Source organism: Echinops telfairi, unplaced genomic scaffold, assembly GCF_000313985.2.
Source record: "Echinops telfairi isolate 266 unplaced genomic scaffold, ASM31398v2 ScPeMD7_9;HRSCAF=40, whole genome shotgun sequence".
Taxonomy (NCBI): Eukaryota; Metazoa; Chordata; class Mammalia; order Afrosoricida; family Tenrecidae; genus Echinops; species Echinops telfairi.
This window is the reverse complement of record NW_022103906.1, coordinates 11,574,453-11,580,035: the sequence shown is the minus strand read 5'-3', so window position 1 is coordinate 11,580,035 and position 5,583 is coordinate 11,574,453.

Below are 5,583 nucleotides of genomic sequence, written 5' to 3'. Positions count from 1 at the left end.
GGGCTCAAGTGGAAAGTAGGTGTTGTAAGAATAATGAAGTCAACATATATACTAAAGTGCTGGACACAGATGACGTATGTACAGTTTGTGATGAGTTGTATGAGCCCCTAATAAAATGATTTTTTTTTAAAGCCCACATTCTAGGGAGGGGGGTTTAGCTATTACACAATGAGCAAGGGCCTAATTGCCCAAATCCACAGAACTCTATACCACCTTATTAAGAGAATAACAAATGACTCAACTAAAAGTGGGTAAAAAACATCAGACAGTTTACCAAAAATGACACTACCTGGCCGAAAAAATGCTCATGGTCATTACCCAGCCAGGAGATACATTAAAATACAGTTAGATATAACTTTATACCCACAATGATATCCCAATTCAGAAAATCCCAAAACAACAAATTCTGCAGACGTTGGGGAGAAACTGGAACTCTTCTACGCTTCTCGTGGACTTGCAAACATGTGCTACCACTATGCCAAACGTTATACCTAGAACCACTGGGAATGGAAATCCCATACGATCCAGCAATGCCGCTATTGGGCATACCCCCCAAAGAAGTAAGAGACAGAACGCGAAAAGATGTATGCTCTCCTGTGTTTATTTCAGCAAAATTCACAATAGCAAGAAGCTAGAAAGAGCCTAAGGGCCCAATCAGTAGAAGAATGCCCACACATACAATATAATATCATTTATCCCTAAAACAGTGATCAAAGCATGAAAGACCCCGTGACATGGATGGCCCTGGCAACCATTATGATGAGTAAAGTTAGTAAATCACAAAAGGACAAATATATGAGTCCACTACTATAAGGATAAACACCAAGACAAAGGCACACTTCTACTCTCAGAGCACATAAACTTAGAATCCAGTCTCCCAAACAAAGTAGAGTCTGCCTAGCATCCATGAACCTTACATTACCCCTATTATATGTAAATCTTAAATCCACTGCGACAGAGGAGACCTCACCTCAGTGGGGGTCACTCCTCCAAGAAAGGAGGAAAGATATAAGACCATTCATTGGCTGGCATACAGCATTGTGATACAATCAACAGACACTCCTACCAGAGTGATAAGCAAAGCTTACCAGAAATTAAAGTCAAAATGAGGGGCAGTGGAGCATGTATGTTTCAGAGAAGGTGTTCCCATTTCTGTTGGTGGGTAAGTAGGAGGAACAACCTCCTATCAGGGAACAAAACACTTAACAAGACTTACATAGAACTCAAGGGAAAAATAAACCTGGCATGTTTCTAATTGGACACTTTTTCCCTGGTTCCTTTCCAACCCTTGGAGTGCTATAAACTACTGGAATTTTAGACTCTGTCTTTTCCAGCCCACAACACCCTTCATAAGTCACACTAGAATGACTTGATGTAGAAACCCCACTATGTGACTGGACCTTATTTCAAATTCACTTGTGGCCCTTGAACTTAAGGCTGAAACTCCCTAGTGTGAGAACAAATGGGTGACTGCCACCCCAGGGTTACAGAATTGGCAGTCATTGGACTTTATTTGAAACCCCTTGCTTTGAGAGTGCCTAATGAAAGGTGGTCCACCCTATATTTACTGTCCTTTTGTCCTCCTTGCTTACTATGACGTATTCATCTGATGGACATGGTTCTGCCTTTATGAATAAATGTTATTGGAAATTTTTCCCTCTCATCAACTCTCATTGTTAGTATAAATAGAGTCCAGTCACTTAGGAGTTTAATCTGTAAGAGTTAGCATTCATATGATGAGTTCATAACCAGTCTATACTTGTAAAATTTCTTTTTCTCAACAGTGTGTAAATTTTATACCATTGGATAAATTAATGATGCTATCATAGAAGTATTTTCTGCTCCAGGGGTATGATTGATAATGTTCTCTGTCACAAAATGATAATGAGGCCTCTAAAGTGAACCAGAGATGTGTATACTCATAAACCATAAATAGGTGAAGATAATGGGTGTGATAGCAAAGTGTGGTAAAGAAAGCAGATGGTGCCAGCTATCAGAAAGAACAGCATCGGGGGTTTTAAAGGCTTGTCTTCAAACAACCAGCCATATAAATGAGGCATCAACTAAGTCCACATGAAAGAAGCACACTAGCCTGTGTCATCCAAGGACTGTAAATAATGTCATCCAAAACAGAAGGAGGGAGTGGTATCAAAGCATAAATTGTTAACACCTGGTTTGCAGAAGCCCAAAATCCATTTGGAGGGTCCTCGCATGGATTTACCTTCTAGTGAATCCCCTCTGACCATAGTTGAAGGCTGTGAATAGCCTTGCTATCAGACAGACAGCATTGTAAACTCGATTATGGCAGATGTGGGTAGGTTAAAATGCAATACCTTATTAAAAAATGTAATACCTTATCATTTGATCTCCCTTTTGACCCATTTTAAATTGTTTCATATTAAAAATAATAATAAAGGAGAAATACACATGGATTAAGCCTCTAGTCAATCCCCTCTAACCATAAACCAGGGATGTGAGTAGCCTTTCTATCAAGCAGAATGCACTGGAAAGTGGATTGTTGCAGAACAAGTTCAGTTAAGATCTAACACCTGTCATTTGATCTCTGTTTTGACCCATTTTTTAATTTAATCTGGCTTTTATAATGTCCTGCTTTCTTTTTAGTTGAAATTTTTCTCTGGTTTACTTCCTTATTGTTGTAGTTTGTACAGTACAAGAAATCTAGAATAAGCCAATCTATGGAGGCAGTAACTGGACCTAATGACTAATTGGGGATATGGAAGGGGAGGCTGGAGGGAAATGGGAAGCTAATAACAAAGGTTGAAGTTGTCAAACATTTCGTCTTGCATGGGTCTACAATCAATGCTCATGGAAGCAAGTCAAGAGATCAAAAGATCAGTTGCATAAGGTAAATCTGCTACACAAGACCTCTCTAGAGTGTTGAAAAGCAAGGATATTACTTTAAGGACTAAGGTGAGCCTGACCTAAGCTGTGGTATTTTCAATTGTTTCCTATGCATATGGAAGTTGGACACTGAATAAAGAAGACCCCCGAAGAAGAATTGATACACTTGAATTATGGTGCTGACAAAGAATATTGAAAGTATCATGGGCTACTGAAACAACAAAAGGATCTGTCTTACAATAAGTATTGTCATAGCACTCCTTAGATGCAAGGATGGAGAGACTTTTTCTTGTTGTCAGGAGAGACCAGTTGTCAGGAGAGACCAGTCCTTGGAGAAGGACCTCATGCTTGGTAAAGTGGAGGGGCAGCAAGAAAGGTAGGCCCTCAAGGAGATAAAGTGACACCGTGGCTGCAACAATGGGCTCACGCATAGTAAAACCTGTGTGAGGATGGAGCAGGACCCCATAGTGTTTCACTCTGTTGTGCATAAGGTTGCTATGGGTCAGAACCAACAACAATAACAATGAGTATAAGAAGGAAGAAAATGTTCTAGAACTGATTGTAGTGATGATTTTACACCTCTTTTTAATATGAGTCAATGAATGACATGTATGATGTGTAAACTTTACCACTAAAACTATTTTTTATGATAAAGGTATGATCCAAGTTATAGGGAAATAGAGGACAAAGCTTAATGGTGGTTATCAGAAGGAGGAAGAAAGTGGGAGTCATTGCTTAAGACCCCCTGAGTGTTTGTCATTGATGGTGCAATCATTTGGGAAAGAATAGTGGTAATGGTTTACAACAGAATAAATGTAATCAAGATCGCTAAATTATATCTCTAAAAGCAAATTCACTCCTCACTTACTAGCATGCCTAGGTTCCCAGGGGCCAGGTTGCAAAATCAGGTATGGGGGAGAGTCGGGTAGTGTGCTCCCCCCTCATAATTCACCATCTCGTGGTACCCTCAGCTCTCAGGAGGCATAGGGTGCAGAAGGGGGCACCCCTTCTCCATCACACCCCAGTGGAGCCTTGCGTGCACATAGCGACCCTGGCGCTTACCTGCTTTTGTTCTGAACAACCTTCAAGATTATTTGTAATGTTTTAATTTTAACCTTGTTCAAGCAAGTCAAATCAGTTCTATTCATTTTAATATGACTGCCTTCAAGGCTTTTCCTCTTCCGAATACTAACTAATGAGTGGCATTATACCCATTAACCAAGAAAAGGAAGCTGACCCTAAAAGCTACACAAGAAACGGATGACTCTGAGCATCTCATCTGGTTCCTGAACTGTCCTTATTATGTCTTCAGTTTTATTGGCTCTCGGAATGCACTGTCCGCCAGAACCTGAATGTGGGCCTTTGATATCAAACCATCTCTTTTGGAAATTTTTTTCATATGGCATTTTTAAACGAGTAGTTCCAGGCCATTGATTCTACCTATTAAATCAACCTGCAATATTGGCTGGGTACCTGCATAGTCTTTTGTAATACATACACCCTGTGGTCTCAAACACTGAGTCTTCTCAAAAGGGTCAGGATGCAGACTCCACCACAAGGTGGCTGTCTTTACCTTTTCAAGCTCGCCATCTAGCGACCAAACCCAGTGACAAGCTCTGCTTTGTTAATACTGTCTTCCTGTCTTTAAAGACAGGACTTCCTACTTCTGTAAAGAATCCTAGTCTCCACAACCCACAGAGGCAGTTCTACTCTGTCCTACAGACTCGTTGTGAGTTGTCATTGACACAATGGAGTTTAAGTTTGGGGCTCTAGGTCATTTGTCAATAACACAAAGCCAAATCTCTGAATGGTCAATGCTTCATTATCTAATTTAACAAAAATTAATTCACTGAGTACTTTTCGACTTATTAAGTTGCCCAATAGCCTATATTTTCAATCATGTCTGAGAAAATTCAGCAGAATCTTTCTACCAGAGAGGCAAAAGAAAGGAGGACTAGGGGGTGGAGGGTGACAGGGATCAAACACAGGAGCTGGAGAGGAGGAGGGCTGGAATAAGGCAAAAGAGAGAGAATACACACTCCCATTGCTGCTGCTGCTGTTAGGTGCCATCCAGGTGGTTGTGGCTCATAGCGACCCTGTGTGCAACAGAACATAACACCATCCGGTCCTGCTGCATCCTCAGAACTGTTATGTTTGAGCCATTGTTCCAGCCACTGTGTCAATCCATCTTGTCAAAGGTCTTCCTCTTTTTCACTGTTCTGCTCCTTTGGCGTGCATGATGTCCTTCTCAGGGCACTAATCTCTCCTGGAAACATGGCCAAAGAATGTGACACAGAGTTTTGCTACCCTTGCTTCCACCAAGCATTCTAGCTGTACTTCGTGCAAGATATATTTTTTCTTTGGCAGTCCATGATACTTTCAATATTCTTCACTGGCCCCATGATTTGTCTTCATGAAGGCAATGATTTGTCTTCAGTCTTCTTTATTTAATGTCCACATTTCACATGCATATGAGGTGAGTGAAAATAGCATGGCTTGGGTCGGGTACAGCTTAGTACTCAAGGCAATATCTTTGCTTTTCAGCCCTTTGAAGTGGTATTGTGCAGCAGATTTTTTAAAATCATTTTATTGGGGCTCATACAACTCTTATCACTATTCATACATACATCCATTGTGTAAAGCACATTTGTACATTTGTGGCCATCATCATTCTCAAAATATTTTCTTTTTTCTTGAGCCCTTGGTATCAGCTCCTCATTT